This window comes from Oncorhynchus mykiss, chromosome 14, assembly GCF_013265735.2.
Source record: "Oncorhynchus mykiss isolate Arlee chromosome 14, USDA_OmykA_1.1, whole genome shotgun sequence".
NCBI classification, from domain to species: domain Eukaryota; kingdom Metazoa; phylum Chordata; class Actinopteri; order Salmoniformes; family Salmonidae; genus Oncorhynchus; species Oncorhynchus mykiss.
Genome location: NC_048578.1, coordinates 26,566,221 through 26,587,897, shown reverse-complemented (window position 1 = coordinate 26,587,897; position 21,677 = coordinate 26,566,221). Strand labels below are relative to the sequence as shown.

Here is a 21,677-nt window from a genome sequence, read left to right as displayed (position 1 = left end):
TGGTGAAGTTGAACCTGGTGAATAACAGAGCACACCGGGCCTGCCTGGAGATAAGGTGCTTGGCTGTGTGGAGTTGTTACAAATTATTGTGGTTGGTCCAAACCAAAAACGGATGTTCTGCTCCCTCCAGCCAGTGCCTCCACTCCTCCAGTGCCATCTTGAACACCAGGAGTTCTCTGTTACCCACGTTGTAGTTTCTTTCTGCAGAGTTGAGACGATGGGACAGAAAGGCACAGGGATGGAGCTTTTGGTCCTGAACAGATCTCTTGGACAGGTTAGCCTCCACTCCAACGTCAGAAGCATCGACCTTAACCACAAACTGATGGGACGGGTCCAGATGGATGAGGGCTGTAGTGAACCAATGGTTCAGGTCCAAAAAGGCTCTGTCAACCGCTGGGGACCATGTGAATGGTACCTTGGGAGAGGTGAGTGCCGAGAGGGGGGCCGCCAGGGTGCTGTTGCCTCGAATGAAACTAGAAATTGGCAAACCCCAGGAAACGCTGTAGCTGCATCCTGGACTAGGTTGGGGCCAATCCACAACTGCTTTCACCTTTTCCGGGTCCCTCTGGACATTTCCTTCAGTGATGACTTATCCCAGAAAGGAGAGAGTAGAACGATGGAACTTGCATTTCTCTGCTTTCAGAAATAACTGGAAATCCAGGAGGTGCTGAAGGACTTGTCGAACATGGAGGACGTGTTCTTGGCAGAACGGGAAAAAAATAGGATGTCGTCGAGGTAGACAAACACGAAACAATTTAACAAATGCCGGAGCACATCATTTACCAGGACCTGGAAGACCGCAGAGGTGTTGGTGAGTCCAAACGGCATGACCAAGTACTCATAATGTCCACTGGCTGTCTTCCTCTCATCCCCTTTGCGAATCCAAACCAGGTGGTAAGCATTCCGAAGGTCCAGTTTGGAGAAGATGGTGGCCCCCGGAGAGGTTCGAAAGCCATAGGAGAGGAGTGGTAGGGGGTAACGATTCTTGATTGTTATGTCGTTAAGGCCCGGTAGTCAATGCACGGACACAACTATGAAATAACACATATGGAATCATGTTGTAACCAAAAAAGTGTTAAACACTTCTTCAAATAGCCACCATTTGCCTTGATGACAAAACCATCAAGCGCTATGATGAAACTGACTCTCATGAGGACCGCCACAGGAATGGAAGACCCAGAGTTACCTCTGCTAAGTATAAGTTCATTATAGTTACCAGTTCATAAGTTCATTAGAGTTACCAGCCTCAGAAATTGCAGCCCAAATAAATGATTCACAGAGTTCAATTAACACATCTCAACATCAACTGTTCAGAGGAGACTGTGTGAATCAGGCCTTCATGATCGAATTGCTTCAAAGAAACCACTATTGAAGGACACCAATAAGAAGAGACTTGCTTGGGCCAAGAAACACGAGCAATGGACATTAGACCGTCAGAAATGTGTCCTTTGGTCTGAATTCAAATTGGAGAGTTTTGGTTAAACGGATTAACTCCGCATGTATATTTCCCACCGTAATGCATGGAGGAGGAGTTGTTATGGTGTGGGGGTGCTTTGCTGGTGACACTGTCTGTGATTTATTTAAAATTCAATTCATTCACACTTAACCAGCATGGCTACCACAGCATTCTGCAGCGATACGCAATCCCATTTGGTTTGCACTTAGTCCCACTATCATTTGTTTTTCTACAGGACAATGACCCAACACACATCCAGGCTGAGTAAGGGCTATTTTACCAAGAAGGAGAGTGATGGAGTGCTGCATCAGATGACCTGGCCTGAATTGAATTCCAGGTGAAGCTGGTTGACAGAATGCCAAGAGTGTGCAAAGCTGTCGTTAAGGCAAAGGGTGGCTATTTGTTTAACACTTTTTTGCTTACTACATGATTCCATATGTGTTATTTCATAGTTGTGTTGAATGAGTAGGTGTGTCCAAACTTTTGACTGGCACTGTAAATTTGGCACATTAGGATACAAAAACACAGTCATGGGAAGCACAAGTAAAACATCACAAATCGCCCAGAAAAACAGTAACATTCCTCCACAAATAAGTCCCCAATCAATACTCTAAACGTTGCGAACGGCAGCAGAACATCTCAATTAAATGTGTTTTGAAATTTTGTTCCAACAATATGGTGCTTTAAAGCTAAAAGCAGATTTACCTAGCTCGGTGAAGACCCTAGGAATCTCAAGAGTTAACCAATTCTGTGATCTGGTTATGCAACTCAGATGTCTATACTTCAACAGCAAAGTTAGATAAGACTGACGTTTATAAAGTAGGGCATTTTTGATACAGGATGCAGTGATGAGTATCAAAACTGTCACCTGTAACAAAACGAAGGGCACTATGGTAGATGGCATTTAAAGGTTTAAGAGTTGTAGCAGCTGTATTTTATAAGTAATATCACCATAATCAAGAACAGATAAAAAGGTTGACTGAATAATCTGCTTCCCTACTGCTTAGAGAACGGCACAATCTGTTTCGATACAAAAAGCCAACTTTAAATCTGAACTTCTTAACCTTTTTTAACGTCACATCCATATAAATCCAAATGCCTAAGTATTTATATGCGGGAACACGTTCAATTGGAGAACCATCTAATGAGTGAACATTATGTATTTTGTTTTGCCCGTATTAAGAACAAGTTTTACATAAGCAAGAGATTCCTGCATAGCAATAACATCTGACAGTAGTTTTGACACAGCCAGGTCAACAGTCAGGGCAATAGCATACATAATAGTATCGTCCGCATAGAGATGAAGTTGACCATTTTTAACAGCTTGACCAATGGTGTTCATATAACTAATGAAGAGAACAGCTTCCAAAATCGACCCCTGTGGCACACCTTTGTGCACTTCATGAAATTCCGACTTAACCCCATCAATCACGGTGGCCTGAGTTCTGTCACTAAGATAATCATGAAACCATGAACAGGTGTCAAAGCTCAGGCCTATCGAGGACAACTTATTCAATAAAATAGCCTGATAAACAGTATCAAAAGCTTTTGACAGGTCCACTAACAAAGCAGCATATTTCATTTGAGTTTCTAAAGTATTGACAAGATCATCAACAACTAAAGTGGTTGCTGTAATAGTGCTATGGCCAGGCCTAAACCCTGATTGGTTTACATTAAAAATACATTTCTCAGATAATAAAGAGAAAAGTTGTACATTTACCAAGGGTTCAATAATCTTAGCTAGACAAGGAAGCCTTGAAACGGGGTCATAATTATTAAGATCACTACTATCCCCGTCCTGAATTCCATACTTTTGGAATATTTCCTGATAACGATATTAACTAAAATGTGGGTTACTGAGCCAACAATGATGCGTCAATAATGGCATTTTTTTCCGTAATGAGGCAAGTGTCTGAATTTATTTGTTGTGGCAGAGAGGAGGAAGTAGAATCCTTCAAGAATTTGACAGTTTCCCATTACAATCCGAAAGAGCGGTTACATAATAATCAAATTGAGACTTTCTGATTTGTCTTACACAATGATTCCTCAGTGGCTTACAAGCTTGCCAGCCCGGGCCTAAGCCTGTTTTCCTGGCCTTGATCCAAGCATCATCGCTTTTATGAATTATTTCTGATAATTCCGGAGCATTCAACCTACCTTTAATTAACCCTTCGTTTTTTTGAAGACAACTGAAAAAAGGCTGGACGCTAAATCAGGTTCAGGGATAGCTGAAACACAATTAAGGTAACTAAAATAAAGATCATGTAAAAAATCCTGTTCACTGAAGGCTTAGATTTTTGTATTCTCACATCTTTAACACAAAACCACCTAAGGTCTAAGGGTATGTTTTCAAGTGTCTGTCCTATATCTAAGAGATATACAGAAAGAAAACTCAACCCATATTTAACCCCTTTTTTTTGGCACTAAAGTACATTCATAAATACTTCCATAATGTTTTACTGGTACCGTGGTACTTTCAGATGAGTCTTGTGAGGCTTGTGGGTGTACTAGAGTAGGGATCATCAACTAAATTCAGCTGCAGGCCAATTCTTTTTTTTTTTCTTTTTTTCTTGAGCCGATGGTCAGGAGGCCGGAACGTAGTAAAAAATGAATTTGTAGACTACAAATTGACCGCAAGAAACCCAAACGGATATACTGTTTGAAAAAAATATAATTTCAAACCTAGCCTACATTTGTATATGATCACATACATCGCTCTATTATGAGTGGGAATACTTTGGAACAGATTTCCAAAATTAAAATCACTAGGAGCTGATTTGTGTTTTTACAGTCTTATGTTTTTTATTTTATTTTTCAGAAAACTCAGCGGGGAACCCTGTCCTAGACCAAACCACCATGTGTTCGTGAGAGTCGATGGTGGTGTCATATTAGTATGTAGCCCAAACTGTTCGGATGCTACACTTGTCAAGTAGAACCATACAGGGGTTTTTCCAATTTGTCCCCATAGGGGAACCCTTTTTGGTGCTGGGTAGAACCCTTTGCAGGGGGTTCTATGTAGGGTTCTTCAAAGAACCCTCTGTATAAAGTTCTACCTAGGACACTCTATGAAGCATTCTGCCTAGAACCCACTATGAAGGGTTCTACCAAGAACCATTTTATAATCTAAAAGGTTCTACCTAGAACCCTTTTATCTTTGGAGGGTTATTCCTAGAACCCTCTTTGAACGGTTCCACCAGCGATATTAGCCTTTAAAATTGTATTATTTATGACAATAAATTACATATACAGTGGGGCAAAAAAGTATTTAGTCAGCCACCAATTGTGCAAGTTCTCCCACTTAAAGATGAGAGAGGCCTGTAATTTTCATCATAGGTACACTTCAACTATGACAGACAGAATGAGGGAAACAAAATCCAGAAAATCACATTGTAGGATTTCTAATGAATTTATTTGCAAATTATGGTGGAAAATAAGTATTTGGTCACCTACAAACAAGCAAGATTTCTGTCTCTCACAGACCTGTAACTTCTTCTTTAAGAGGCTCCTCTGTCCTCCGCTCATTACCTGTATTAATGGCACCTGTTTGAACTTGTTACCAGTATAAAAGACACCTGTCCACAACCTCAAACAGTCACACTCTAAACTCCACTATGGCCAAGACCAAAGAGCTGTCAAAGGACACCAGAAACAAAATTGTAGACCTGCACCAGGCTGGGAAGACTGAATCTCCATCTTTTTAAGTGGGAGAACTTGCACAATTGGTGGCTGACTAAATACTTTTTTACCCCACTGTATCATAAGGCCTTTCTTTGAGGGCCTAGTTACTGTATACCGTAACACAGTGGTGTTAGGAATCTCCTGGTTTACAGGCCACATCAAGCCTTCAAATCATATTATGCTGGCATGCAAAGTGATGTGTAGTTCCTTTTGGAGTCCAGTTAGGATATCCAACAAGTGGAATTGTTAATCACCCGCAACCTGCATTCAGAATGACTGCCAGGGTAGGGAAGATTGAATATTGAGACGACCTCAATCATCTAAACTAGAACAACCATCTCATTAATGGGTGCAATAAATCCTACAGATTGTATTATTTTAGAAAATTGTATGTTATTTATCTTTCTGTAGCATAAAATGTATTAACCAATGAAAATCTCCCTCCAATAGACCATGCTGAGAAATAATATACTGTATATGAAGAACCCTTCCTGCCTTCCAAAGAATCCTTCTTGCCTTCCAAATAATCATCAAAGAATGCTTTCTTCCTAAAAGGGTTCTTCTGATCAAAACAGTTATTGGTAGAAAGAACCCTATCCCTCTGCAGAGAACCATTTTTAAACCCTTTATTCTAAGAGTGTACAGACAGAAGTTGGCAGATCGGCTGTACCGACTTCAGACGAGTCACAAAACGGCGAACACCATTGTGTTTGTGACAGTCTTGTCTTTCCAGGGGGGTCATATTAGTTTTTTAGCCCAAACCTTTCGGACGCTACAGACGTCTTTGTGAGAAGACCGAGTTTCGGAAAAAAACAAGGTTGAATCATGATGACGTCAGTGATCTTCAGGTCATAGCTCTAGAAAGAGACCCAAGTTCCGGATTTATAATTGCGAGTTGGATGACCGTTCAAAACATATTTTTCCAGTCAGAGCTAGTTATTTCCAAGTTCCCAGTTGTCTTGAACTCACTGAAGTCAGATTTCGCAGTTCACCGTTGTTTTGAGCGTGAAACAAATCATGCTTCATTGACAGCATGGCCAATGTTGAATGTTAATAATTTTAAACTTGGAAAAGAGACCCTTAATGCCAGATTTGAGACAACATAGCCACTCCACTGAATAGCAGACTAGTGATTGTTTTGAAATGCTTGCAGTTAGCCACTGATTCCTTCCAAACCACTCATTGTTGAATTTGCGATTTCCAACTTGTTGTGTAATGTTTATGTCCAATGGCCGATGAGCACTGATATGTTTTATCTAGAATTTCTCTTAATTATTTATCTTCATATGACAAGGATTAAAAAGGATTTGCCAGTAGATTGTCAACTTGATTCATGATGATGACTGCTAGCTAAGATTTTGAAAGTGTGATATTGACATGATCAGTCCAATCAAGTTGTAGATATTACACGATTTGACGTCATTTTATTTGTGGCCAATGACCCTGAGCCTTCTTGGATGTGCACTTCTAATGTAACTCTATGGCAGCACCCAAACGGGCTTGTATTTTCAAGCTCTACCCTTAGACTTGGCGGTAACGTAGTGTCCCCATGAGTGACAGAACACTAAGCCAATCATGGCGCAACTAGAGAACATTACCAACCATTACGCTCCGTATTTTCCTCTGACTGCCCCACCACCACAGAAAGCACTGAGCTAGGCTGAAACACCTGCATTTTGGAGCTGCCTTACTCAATAAAGCAAAAAATAGATCATGTTTGTATTCAGCTTTGTTTATTTTTTTTTTACATTGTTTGTAAACTTATGTGATATGTGATAATGCCAAAATAACATGCAAAACAGGCAATCCCCCCCCCCCCTCCAAAAAAAAAATGTGTAGCTAAAAATGTGGGGCTCAACCCCACCACCCTGAATGACGGGTCGCCACTGGTTGATGGTAATCTCACACCTTTTGTGTTGATGATGTGTCAAGGGAAAGGCCTTAAAAAGTTGATACCCAACTAGAAGGCCTGACTTTTATCCAATACTGTTGAGCGTTGGCACAATATGGATGCAGTAGCAAAAGACCTTGCACATAATGTCATCATTGTATGGTAAAGTGAGATGAGAAGCATGATGGGAATGCCAGGAGCTTTTGTCATTCCGCCAGCCATTGCAACGTTGCGTCACTCTCTGGCGATTGGGTTTTGCCATTACATGCAACAGTAAATAGGCTTTTTGTTTATATATTTTCCCTGTCGCTGTTTTTGTTCTCTTCCTGTTGTGGTAGGCATCCTCCAGACAACCACCCCAAACTGATCTCCATGGCACACAAAGCCAGCCTTTTGATTCAAGAGCTTATTTTCTTTCCAGTGTTCCATATATTTATTGGTCTCTTTTCTTCTTCCTCTCCCTTTGTGATTAGTGGAAAGAGCTAGAGCTACAGCCCTTCCTCCTCCAGCCACCCCCCTCCCCCTCCCCCATCCCCTCCCCCTGCTTTATCCCCCCCCCCACTCCCTCCTCCTCCCGCTTCCCTCCACCCTCGCCCCACTTCCCTCCCCACTCACTCCCCCTCCTCCCTCCCCCTACTTCCCTCCCCACTCACTCCCCCTCCTCCCTCCCCCTTCTCCAGCTTCACTCCTCCTCCACTCACAAGCTTCCCTCCCCTCTTCCTGATTTACTCCCAGTCTACCTCCTTACCACCCTCACCAACCCACAGACACACACATTAATCCTTGCTCAGGCCTCAGTTTACAGATACAATGGGGTTTGGAGAATTGGACTTGAGATAATTGTGCTGCTATCCCATTTCGTCTGTAATGGAATCGCTCGGTGGGCCCCAGTCCAGCTTAGAGGAGAATGGCGTCTTTGCTGATAACACAAAAACAAGTCTGCGTGCCCAGCACCATTTGGAGATTGTCTTAACGGTGGTTTTGATTACTTTGTGAGACATCTCTTTCTTTTGCATCCACCCTCCTTTCTCCACTTTTTCACATTCATCTCCTCTTCTCCTTTCAATATAGCAGTGTTTCCCAAACTCAATCCTGGGGCCCCTCTTGGTGTACATTGTGGTTGTTGCCTTAGCACTACACAGCTGATTCAAATAACCACCTCATCATCAAGCTTTGATTGTTTATTTGAATCAACTGTGTAGTGCTAGGGCAAAAAACTAAACATATTCGGTGCCATGTTGTGAGGGACTTTGGAAAAGCAGGAGCTGTGAAAATAGTGGCCACAATCACTGTAATTAACACAGGTGTCAATCTGGAAGAACACCTGCTCTATTAACTCCTGGCTCTTGAAGTTGGCAACCTCCTGGCCCTGGGGTCAGCTGCAGCGCAGTGGTCGTTTATCAGGAATGGTGAGTGGATGCAGATGGCTGGGAAACAACACTGTTACATGTGAAAATGGCAGATGGAAAAATGTATGGCAAAACCTAAACTTTAAACCAACCAAAAAACGACCATATATGTGACCCGATTAAAGAAACTAGGTGTATATCGCAAGTCACGACTTCACAGCGGAGCAGTTTGAATAAAAACGTTTTTTTTTAATCAAAATGCATTTTTGGGCAGAAATGCCTTCTTGAACATGTGAACTTTCATGTGCTTTAACAAACTTGCCATCTGGAAATACGAATAAATTGTTAAATTACAAGCCTTGTTGGTTAAACTACATAAAAAGACAGCAATCTTCCCACTAGCCATGATTGGCTGAGATAATGAGTGGGCTGGACATGCCGAGAGGTGAGTTTGTATTAGTCTGCAATATATAAGACTTTTGTCTATTTGAGCTGGTCAGTCTGTGTTGGTAACCCTGTCGAACGCGGCTTTTTTATAATGTAGCTGCATAAGTGTTGCTCTCCACTTTCTGGAGGATCGAGTTTTGAAATGATTAGAATTAGAATATGATCGCTAAAGAGGTGGGAAAACACCTGTTTCCGGATTACGTCTTCAAACTAAGGGCATTTGTGGTATGGATCCAGGGAGACACGTCCATCATCATGTATAATGATGTATACAGACAGGTAAGATAGTCTAGCTCGCTACATTTTCAGATATAACATGTTTATAATTTTGACAAAGTGGTTTCCTTTTAAGCTAAAGTGTACTGTTAGCTAGCGTTAGCAGGCTGGCTCGTTAGCTAGCATGACGTGATGTGTGTGATCTTACATGTTGTTTACCTAGCTAGGTTCATTGTTTACCTAGCTAGCTACATGTCTTAAGCTAAAGTGTACAACACCCGTTGAATATGGTCGGTGTCAGTAAACATCAGCACAAAAGCATAATGAAATTGTTAGTCAGCAGAGCTGGTTCGACTTTTTTCATGTTATCCAGAGGTAAACAAATCATCGGCCAGAGCGTCAAGAGTGCGCTCTGAACGCAAGGAGATGGGTGGGGCTAAAGCTTAAGAGGGTGTGAACAATGCTGAATGGGTGTAGACAAAGAAGAGCTCTCTCACCGAAATGCTAAAATGCAATTTTCTCAACTTTCAAAGCATAATTACTTTCCTCAAATGCAGTGTATGATATACCATTTTGTATCTCCGAGTCTCTACTTTTATCCATTGTAAAAAACAGAAATTCAAATTTTTGCTACATAAATCAAATGAAATGTATTTATATAGCCCTTCGTACATCAGCTGATATCTCAAAGTGCTGTACAGAAACCCAGCCTAAAACCCCAAACAGCAAGCAATGCAGGTGTAGAAGCACGGTGGCTAGGAAAAACTCCCTAGAAAGGCAAAACCTAGGAAGAAACCTAGCCTGGTTCCTCTCTATGTGGGGTGGCCAGTCCTCTTCTGGTTGTGCTGGGTGGAGATTATAACAGAACATGGCCAAGGTGTTCATAATGTTCATAAATGACCAGCATGGTCAAATAATAATAATCACAGGCAGAACAGTTGAAACTGGAGCAGCAGCACGGCCAGGTGGACAGGGGACAGCAAGGAGTCATCATGTCAGGTAGTCCTGAGGCATGGTCCTAGGGCTCAGGTCCTCCGAGAGAAAGAAAGAGAGAATTAGAGAGAGCATACTTAAATTCACACAGGACACCGGATAGGACAGGAGAAGTACTCCAGATATAACAAACTGACCCTAGCCCCCCGACACATAAACTACTGCAGCATAAATACTGGAGGCTGAGACAAGAGGGGTCAGGAGACACTGTGGCCCCATCCGAGGACACCCCCGGACTGGGCCAAACAGGAAGGATATAACCCCACCGACTTTGCCAAAGCACAGCCCCCACACCACTAGAGGGATATCTTCAACCACCAACTTACCATCCTGAGACAAGGCCGAGTATAGCCCACAAAGATCTCCGCCACGGCACAACCCAAGGGGGGGGCGCCAACCCAGACAGGAAGATCACATCAGTGACTCAACCCACTCAAGTGACGCACCCCTCCTAGGGACGGTATGAAAGAGCCCTAGTAAGCCAGGGACTCAGCCACTGTAATAGGGTTAGAGGCAGAGAATCCCAGTGGAAAGAGGGGAACTGGCCAGGCAGAGACAGCAAGGGCGGTTCGTTTCTCCAGAGCCTTTCCGTTCACCTTCCCACTCCTGGGCCAGACTACACTCAATCATATGACCCACTGAAGAGATGAGTCTTCAGTAAAGACTTAAAGGTTGAGACAGAGTTTGCGTCTCTCACATGGGTAGGCAGACCAAAAATTGAGCTCTATAGGAGAAAGCCCTGCCTCCAGCTGTTTGCTTAGACATTCTAGGGACAATTAGGAGGCCTGCGTCTTGTGACCGTAGCGTACGTGTAGGTATGTACGGCAGGACCAAATCAGAGAGATAGGTAGGAGCAAGCCCATGTAATGCTTTGTAGGTTAGCAGTAAAACTTTGAAATCAGCCCTTGCCTTGACAGGAAGCCAGTGTAGGGAGGCTAGCACTGGATTAATATGATCAAATCTTTTGGTTCTAGTCAGGATTCTAGCAGCCGTATTTAGCACTAACTGAAGTTTATTTAGTGCTTTATCTGGGTAGCCGGAAAGTAGAGCATTGCAGTAGTGTAACCTAGAAGTGACATGGATTAATTTTTCTGCATAATTTTTGGACAGAAAGTTTCAGATTTTTGCAATGTTACGTAGATGGAAAAAAGCTGTCCTTGAAACAGTCTTGATATGTTCTTCAAAAGATAGATCACTGTCCAGAGTAACGCCGAGGTCCTTCACAGTTTTATTTGAGACGACTGTACAACCATTAAGATTAATTGTCAGATTCAACAGAAGTTCTCTTTGTTTCTTGGGACCTAGAACAAGCATATCTGTTTTGTCTCAGTTTAAAAGAAAAACAATAGTGGTCCTAAAACGGAATCTTGAGGAACACCGAAATTTACAGTTGATTTGTCAGAGGACAAACCATTCACAGAGACAAACTGATATCTTTCCGACAGATAAAATCTAAACCAGGCCAGAACTTGTCCATGTAGACCAATTTGGGTTACCAATCTCTCCACAAGAATGTGGTGATCGATGGTATCAAAAGCAGCACTAAGGTCTAGGAGCACAAGGACAGATGCAGAGCCTCGGTCTGATGCCATTAAAAGGTAATTTACCACCTTCACAAGTGCAGTCTCAGTGCTATGATGGGGTCTAAAACCAGACTGAAGCATTTCGTATACATTGTTTATCTTCAGGAAGGCAGTGAGTTGCTGCGCAACAGCCTTTTCTAAAATGTTTGAGAGGAATGAAAGATTCAATATAGGCCGATAGTTTTTTATATTTTCTGGGTCAAGGTTTGGCTTTTTCAAGAGAGGCTTTATTACTGCCACTTTTAGTGAGTTTGGTACACATCCGGTGGATAGAGAGACGTTTATTATTTTCAACATAGGAGGGCCAAGCACAGGAAGCAGCTCTTTCAGTAGTTTAGTTGGAATAGGGTCCAGTATGCAGCTTGACGGTTTAGAGGCCATGATTATTTTCATCATTGTGTCAAGAGATATAGTACTAAAACACTTGAGCGTCTCTCTTGATCCTAGGTCCTGGCAGAGTTGTGCAGACTCAGGACAACTGAGCTTTGAAGGAATACGCAGATTTAAAGAGGAGTCCGTAATTTGCTTTATAATAATCATGATCTTTTCCCTCAAAGAAGTTAATGAATGGAAAAATAGGATGATCGAGCAGCAGTAAGGCCTCTTCGATAATGCACGGTACTGTATTTCCAAGCTAGTCGGAAGACTTCCAGTTTGGTGGGGCGCCATTTCCGTTCCAATTTTCTGGAAGCTTGCTTCAGAGCTCGGGTGTTTTCTGTGTACCAGGGAGCTAGTTTCTTATGAGAAATGTTTTTAGGGGTGCAACTGCATCTAGGGTATTGCGCAAGGTTAAATTGAGCTCAGTTAGGTGGTTAACTGATTTTTGTCCTCTGGCGTCCTTGGGTAGACAGAGGGAATCTGGAAGGACATCAAGGAATCTTTGTGTTGTCTGTGAATTTATAGCACGACTTTTGATGTTCCTTGGTTGGGGTCTGAGCAGATTATTTGTTGCAATTGCAAACGTAATAAAATGGTGGTCCGATAGTCCAGGATTATGAGGAAAAACATTAAGATCCACAACATTTATTCCATGGGACAAAACTAGGTCCAGAGTATGACTGTGACAGTGAGTGGGTCCAGAGACATGTTGGACAAAACCCATAAGACAGAATCCATTTGGTGAGTCACGTATAACAAACCGGTTCAGTGCAGTGAACTGTTACACCTCTAGCACAGCTGTCATCAAGGCAAAGGGTGGCTACTTTGAAGAACCTCACAAATAAAATACATTTGGATTTGTTTAACACTTTTTTTGGTTACTACATGATTCCATATGTGTTTTTTTCATAGTTTTGATGTCTTCACTATTATTCTACAATGTAAAAAATAAAGACAAACCCTTGAATGAGAAGGTGTCAACTTGACTGGTACTGTATTTGTTTAATATATTTTCAAATGTAAAAAATAAATGTCGACATGCACTTAGATGAATTTGTAAAATAAATGTTTAATTAAAATGTATTGCAAATATACAGTGGGGCAAAAAGTATTTAGTCAGCCAGCAATTGTGCAAGTTCTCCCACTTAAAGATGAGAGGCCTTTTTCATCATAGGTGCATAAGTTCAAACAGGTGCCATTAATACAGGTAACGAGTGGAGGACAGAGGAGCCTCTTAAAGAAGAAGTTACAGGTCTGTGAGAGACAGAAATCTTGCTTGTTTGTAGGTGACCAAATACTTATTTTCCACCATAATTTGCAAATAAATTCATTAAAAATCCTACAATGTGATTTTTCTGGATTTCTTTTCTCTCATTTTGTCTGTCATAGTTGAAGTGTACCTATGATGAAAATTACAGGCCTCTCTCATCTTTTTAAGTGGGAGAACTTGCACAATTGGTGGCTGACTAAATACTTTTTTGCCCCACTGTAAGTAAATTGGCCAAATCATATTGTAATGAAATGGTGACAGTTTTAACAACTTAACATCTACTTTAGTAGTTTAGCTAGCAAAGGAAGCAGACCAATCCAAACTATTCTCCCAGCATGTCCAGCCCATTCATTATCTCCAAGCATGGCTAGTGGGAAGGTTCCGGCCTTTTTCCGTGTCTAACCAACTGGGCTTGTAATTTAACAATTGTATTAATTTACAGATGGAATACATATTTGTTAGTAAGTCACATGAAAGTTCACCTTTTTCAGAAGGCATTTATGTTTACATTCAAATGCCTCTCCTGTGAGGTGGTGACATGCGACATACGCCTAGTTTCCTGAAACGAGTCACATATGGATCTGTGCCATTTACTTTAAACTCGACAGTGTTTACAGCATGAGCGGGTGTGAGTAGATGTGCTGCTTTAAGATCAGAGAGAGCTGCATGTAGCCTCATACCCTTTGCTAGCTAGTGAGTTATTAGCCCAGTTATAGATAATTTGTAGTCAGCAATAGGGGAATGATCGCTTCCTACAAGAGCACAAAACTTGTACATTTCTAGACATCTTTGAAAAGCGAGTCAGGTAAAAATATATTTTTTGTAGTCTTCAAGGGGAAGTGTTGTATTTTGAGACAGGCTTGAATAAGCTAAGTAGCCAAATAAGCAGAGGGTAGCATCATTTGTCTGATTCACTGTAATAATGGTATGGGAATAATAATGGATTTTATTTTGTAAAATGTTTTCTTGCATCAAACAACACTAGATTTTCAGTCACCTCCTGGTCTGAAGGACAAATGGATAAATGGGTTAATGTCAAGCCCAGACTGTTTAAAAAAAAGTTTAATGGAATATATGCCAACATTGAACAGCACACATTTCCTGCTACTGTAGGCTGAATGATAAAACAACTATTTCCATGTCAAAATGTAATGGGATGCATTTGCAATATTGTTTCTGATGGTAGGGGGTCTCTGGTAGGCTTACATTATGATAAAATAGCCACAGTAGCTTACTTGGCCACTGTTAAAACTGTAACTTAAAGCGGGTGCATCCTCAGTGTTCACAGTAACCTTTCTTTAATTTGACTATTTTCTACATTGTAGAATAATAGTGATGCCATCAAAACTATGAAATAACACATGGCATCATGTTGTAACCAAAAAAGTGTTAAACTCTTCAAATCGCCACCCTTTGTCTTGATGACAGCTTTGTACACTCTTGGCATTCTCTCAACCAGGTTAATGAGGTAGTCACTTGGAATGCATTTATATTAACAGGTGTGCCTTCTTAGAAGTTAATTTGTGGTATTTACTTTCTTCTTAATGCGTTTGCGCCAATCAGTTGTTTTGTGACAAGATGGCCCTATTTGGTAAAATACCAATCCATATTATGACAAGAACAACTCAAATAAGCAAAGAGAAACAGCAGTCCATCATTACACTTAAGACATGAAGGTCAGTCAAGCTGGAAAATTTCAAGAACTTTCAGAGTTTCTTCAAGTGCAGTTTCAAAAATGAACTAAACATGCCATTGGTTGGGTATAGCTCTGTAACTAAACATGCCATTGGTTGGGTATAGCTCTGTAACTAAACATGCCATTGGTTGGGTATAGCTCTGTAACTAAACATGCCATTGGTTGGGTATAGCTCTGTAACTAAACATGCCATTGGTTGGGTATAGCTCTGTAACTAAACATGCCATTGGTTGGGTATGGCTCTGTAACTAAACATGCCATTGGTTGGGTATGGCTCTGTAACTAAACATGCCATTGGTTGGGTATAGCTCTGTAACTAAACATGCCATTGGTTGGGTATAGCTCTGTAACTAAACATGCCATTGGCTGGGTATAGCTCTGTAACTAAACATGCCATTGGTTGGGTATAGCTCTGTAACTAAACATGCCATTGGTTGGGTATAGCTCTGTAACTAAACATGCCATTGGTTGGGTATAGCTCTGTAACTAAACATGCCATTGGTTGGGTATAGCTCTGTAACTAAACATGCCATTGGTTGGGTATAGCTCTGTAACTAAACATGCCATTGGTTGGGTATAGCTCTGTAACTAAACATGCCATTGGTTGGGTATAGCTCTGTAACTAAACATGCCATTGGTTGGGTATAGCTCTGTAACTAAACATGCCATTGGTTGGGTATAGCTCTGTAACTAAACATGCCATTGGTTGGGTATAGCTCTGTAACTAAACATGCCATTGGTTGGGTATAGCTCTGTAACTAAACATGCCATTGGTTGGGTATAGCTCTGTAACTAAACATGCCATTGGTTGGGTATAGCTCTGTAACTAAACATGCCATTGGTTGGGTATAGCTCTGTAACTAAACATGCCATTGGTTGGGTATAGCTCTGTAACTAAACATGCCATTGGTTGGGTATAGCTCTGTAACTAAACATGCCATTGGTTGGGTATAGCTCTGTAACTAAACATGCCTATGGTTGGGTGTAGCTGGTGCTTAATTTGAGCAGGATCCTGCCGGAACAGCAATTGGCACCACTCTGTTTTGGGCTGTTTTGTTCTGGAAACATTTTGACTGGCTCCGGTACCTCTCATAGCATGATATTGTATTTTCAATTTTCAAAAATTTGAATAAAAGTGATCAAAGTTCATTCGAGTTGCCTCTCCGTTAATTCTCCTGCCCGTCACAAAAAAAAAACATAATGTGATAAATTATATTTTCTGCCCGGGCCTAATATTCTCAGGGTTTATTTGGGCCCGGCTTTATGGTTTGCACAACATTGTAAACTATATTTGAGAACAACGTGTGGCCATGGCTGTGTGAGAAGCGCACCAGTATCTCACATGACTGGAATGAGATTTACTTTCTATGATCCCTCTCTGCTCTGATAGATATGAGTCTGCAACTCTCATCTCTCAAGCATTGCACTTCATAATTGATTTCCTTTTAGAATCATAGCCATGCGAAGCATTCTGAAGGAACTGCAGCACCCCTGATATATTGGAATACATTTGCCAAAGTTATATATTTACTGCTGTCTGTTCAGAAATAAATTAAATAATTCAGAATAGCCTACTACACCATGAGCAGGCCTATAATTTAGCCACAGAGGATCAATAGCTTCTTTAAAAAAATAGCCTAGCTGTGGATTGTAGCCCAATAACAAGGAATAGCCTACAGTCAGGAATGCACAGCAAATCTATAACTGAAAAAAACAGCATGCAGGCAAAACAGGCCTTTCGCATTATTTCAAATACAATTGTGGGTGCTAACTGCAAACTTCAGTCAGCTGATTCCAGCCATCCCTTCTGGTTAGTTCTAGTCGGGCACTTTAGTCTCCCATTCAGAGGACCCCCACTTTTGTTTGTGTCTTATTGGTTAAGGTCACGCCAAATACTATCACCACATCTCCTTCAGCCTATCAGTGGCCTTGATTCCCGGGACTTCAGTTTCAGTTAATCTATTAATCCCAGCATGCTGTGTGGTCAGAAACCTACTTTCCCCATCCTGATGAGGCCTTCCACATGTTTTCCTCCTGTGGACTGAATCCCTGTATTCCTGATGTTTAATTGTGCGAGCATCTGAACATAAGTGCCTTGATCTGTATCATATTATGTGGAGCTAAGTTTTGTGGTTTATTGTGTACAATTACCGTGTGTTGAGCTTGTTTGCTCGCTCGTGCTCCAGCTAGTGTTAGCACTACTGTTAGCATTTTGTATTGGAATGCATGAGCATTTTAGCATGACTGTTAGCGATTAGCCGTTTATTAGCATTGCTAATTTATGGTGCTAGGCTATGTTCTCTCTCTCTCTCGCTCTCTCTCTCATATATATATATATATATATATATATATATATATATATATATATATCACTCATGCTTATTGTAATTATATTATGTATACATTTCAAAATTACTGTAATTTTTATTTGAGCACATTTGCCTGAGTTTCATATGTACAAGTCCAACAGGCTGTTTAGTCTTATGCCATGTGACTAGGCCTTATGCCTGCTGTAGTGTATAACCCTTGCTGTTATATATTTATTTACCTGTGCTAGTTTATACAGCCATGTCATTCATATTATAGCAGTGCTATAGCCTAAGTTTTCTTTCTTTCCTTTCAGAACCACATAGTTCATGTCAGTTCTCACTGGACATGCATCTCAGTTATCTGAACCATGAGGGATCAGGTGTGTGTATGTGTGTGAATGTGGACATCTTCTTCCATTAAACTCCCCTTAACCTGGACATCTGCCTCATCCTTGTTCTGACCGGACATTCTGTTGTGGTTGCTACCGGTCTTAAGCCAGAACCAAAGATTTCTTATTACATTCATGATTCTCTACAACCCTACCCTTATTTTTCATCGGGAAACACAGCTTGTAAAGAAAATTGCTCCTGCTGAGAAGAGAATACTATACTGTAGGCTACCAAAATATTTCATCGACTTCCAAATATTGTTTAACAAAAGAGGCTTTTGGAATGAGCGCATTTACCATCACCAGCAAGTGAGCTGTGTGTCATTTGGTGAGCCAGTGAAACTGGAAGCATTTTTAGGACTATAATTTCCTCATATCGTAGCCTACAATATGTGTCTCCGCACACATAGGACTAGGCTATTGATTTAAGACCAGGTCGTTTTTGTCAGTGTCAAAGTAGCCTGCCATTTTGATCATGTGCGGTATTAAAAAAGATTCTGCTAAAGTGTAACGTCTGCTTCCAACTCACATCCTCAAACACGTAGATCCCCTGAACGCAGCTCATTTTCCAGCCCACTTTCCAGCTCACTCTCAAACACCTGGATCCCCTGAACGCAGCTCACTCTCCAGATCCCAATCACCTGTTCACACACCTGTATGTCATTATCACACACTATTTAGTTCAGTTCTTTGCACCCCATCACTGTGAGCTATTGTTTGTTTTGTGAAAAACGTCTTTGGGTTGCCTGTGATTTACTCCTCCCGTGTATGATAGTTTTAGCCTATTGGATTTCCTGTTATCTACCTATTGCCTGATCTCCCGAACTATGTTACTAGCCTTTTCCCTGCCTGTACTGTTGGCCTTTTGGACCCCCTGTGTATGACCTTCTGCCTGCCCCTGGACCCAGCTACTTGCCTCCTCATGTGGTCCTTTGCAATAAACACCTGCGCTTGAAACCAGCTCTCTGTCTCCCCTCGTGTTCATTACACAAAGTCTCCAGTCATGTAAAATGAGGTAGAATTGCATGAAATACGTTTTTTAAAAGGCCACATTCTTTCTGAACCCTAGGCTACTGTCTGCAACTTCTGTAAGTGCCTCTACTCTACTGCTCTATGCCACTACGCAAATGCAATGACATGCATGCAATGCTTTATTATAAAGGTGATTTCTTATTATTTGTTCGGCTACCTCAGAACTACCAGGTCACCCCACTCTCTCACTCACCTTTTGTTTATTGCACCTCCCGAGTTACAAATTAAGCAATGGGGTAACTCTGTAACTAAACATGCCATTGGTTGGGTGTAACGCTGTAACTAAACATGCCATTGGTTGGGTGTAATGCTTTAACTTAACATGCCATTGGTTGAGAGTAACGCTTTAACTAAACATGCCATTGGTTGGGTGTAACGCTTTAACTAAACATGCCATTGGTTGGGTGTAACGCTGTAACTAAACATGCCATTGGTTGGGTGTAATGCTGTAACTAAACATGCCATTGTAGTGAACATGCAGTACATGTGATTGAAGTCATGTAATGGTCTGAGGTGTTTCAGGTGGAACCTGTGTGTGTGTGTGTGTGCGTGTGTGTGTTTTGTGTATAAGGCGTATGAGTAAGCGGTGTTAACTACTTCTCTAGGCTGGTTGGGAAGGCAGGGATGGCTTTAGATATGAAAGCTAAATGATCTTTTTACCTCCTAGGTCGGCCCTCATTCCCTTTGCCTTCTGCAGAGCCTCATCCGTAGGCTTCTGGTTGTACTCCACTCTCTTATTGGCGTCCAGAAAGACACACACAAACACACAGTCAGTGTCATCACCACAGCATATTACAGGGTCAAGTCATGGACATTTTTTATATTTTCCCTGCCTGCTGTAAATCAAATTACTATATGTAAATATTAACTGTCAAATAATGTCAATGTTTACTTTTGGATTACCTGGTGCAACATACAAGATAACAAAAAACACAATGACGTGGCTAAATGTGTTTCTAAACAACTTGAGACCGGGGTTGGAAGGAGAGAACACTCATGGAAAGGAGGGAGATATGCTGTCTTCAGGTGATTTTCTGTTTAATATATTTATTTCACATTAGCTGATGTAAGTCAGTGGAACTATTCCTTTTATGGGCTATCATAGGATAATTTGTGTGTCTGTTAGGAAGAACAGTTACTGTTATAACTCATTCTATAACTACTTATTTGAAATCTAATATGCCTACTTAGTTCTTTGAAAATAAATCACAAATAAATGCATTTTTGTAGGCATTCATGTATCATGTAGGTAGTCTATGTCATGGACATGTTGATTGTAAGTCATAAAATGACAATAGGATGTATTGAAATTTGCCTCTTCCCTCCTATATTTTGTGATTTTAGTAGTGTGCAAGCAGATATGGTAAGGAGGCTCTCAATAGCTCAAACACATATCTTGCCTATTGTTTGCCTACTGTAAGATGACTGTCTGTAACTAGTCAGCCACAACCACCTTTTAGATTTTTCTTGAAGGTGGGGTGATTTAAAGAAATGAATTGTTATAGCATGAACATTTTCAAAACCCCTGCACTTGGGAAAGGGATAGTTTCTCACATTATTTGTTTATTAATAATAATTCTTAATAGAGCTCATCTCTCAACGTTAACCTCAAAGGGCACCAGATCGATGTATTCAGCTGTTAAAATTCCATTTTTCGACTGGAACTATCTGGCAGGCTAGCTGTCACCAGTTACCATCTGGCCAGCCGGCCGTCCAGTCACATCTGTCCGACCGACTGCTCCTTCCAAGCCGTCAACTAGTCCGGCTGACCGGTCCCATCTCTCTGGCTGGCCGACGGGTCCATTCTCGCTGGCCTGCTGGTACTCTCTGGTTATAGCCTCTCTAAAAACAATTGCCTAGCTGTGGATTGTGTGTAGCCCAGTAACAAGGCTTGCCTACAGTCGGGAACATGCAGCAGATCTAAATGGGAACAGCATAAACACACTTACCACAAAACAGGCCTTAATATTTCAAATACCATCGCCGGAAAACAGGTTGGAAAACAAATGACTCCTGCTGAAAATAGAAGTCTCTAATCTGTCTGTTAGCTACCAAAACATTTCATCAAATTCCAAATAGGTATATAGTGCGAACATTGTTTTACAAAGTAAAACAATAGAGATCTAGGCTTTTGGCACAAGGGCATCGGCCATCTCTGTTGCTGTCAAGTGAGAGCTGCCCATTGTTGTGTGAATCCGTTAGTACGGTTACATGCACACACAATGAAATTATTGTGGATAGTCAGATTTAATATGGTTTGTTTAAAACTGAGTGATAGGAAGCACAAGCACCACCACCAATCAGCCTACACCAATGTGAACACACATTGTTACTATGACAACTAGCGTAGCCATGTCAGCAAATTACTGCTGTCTGAACACATCCGATTTGATCATTTGTAACTTGGTGTTTTGGACAGTCTGTATTCCACAACGGGTTTCAAAAACAAAACTGATTTGAGCTTTAAGGCCTGCAGTGTGAAATGCTTAATTTTCTCATAGTATAGCCTACAATATGTGTCTCCACACACCTAGGCCTAGACTATTGATGGATTCAAGACAAGGTTGTTGTTATTGATCTCAGATTCAATCATTTGTGCGATATAAAAAGTCTCCAGTCATGTAAAATGATGTAAAATTGCATGAAGTGCTTTTATAAAAGGCCAAATATTACCCGGACCTAGGCTACTAAAAATACGTTGGTATCCTACCCTCTTTTCATATCTTTAGGAGGCACTGTAACTAACTTGCTTATTTTGATGTGTGTTGCAGAAAAAAATAGCCCTCTGATCAAAAATGTACAAATGTTCACTACACAGGAAGTTAGTATGTTATACATTTCGAGATATGAATTATGAAAGCCCCCACGTAAATCAAATGAGCATAATATAAAAATCCATAATTTTAAACTAGAGGTGTTTTTTGCATGGGATGCGTCTCAATCCACCGCATCTTCTGATGTTGCACTTCCACATCTGTGGTGAAAGGTGA

The 21,677-nt window shown here is 41.1% G+C and overlaps 1 long non-coding RNA gene across 1 annotated transcript; it reads left to right on the top strand.

The window, feature by feature from the left end:
- Positions 1–1,736: 1,736 nt before the first annotated feature.
- Positions 1,737–17,704, top strand: LOC118938709. The gene is made up of 2 exons (XR_005035959.1): positions 1,737–1,793; positions 17,581–17,704. It is a non-coding gene; the product is annotated as an uncharacterized LOC118938709 (long non-coding RNA).
- The last annotated feature ends 3,973 nt before the right edge of the window (positions 17,705–21,677 follow it).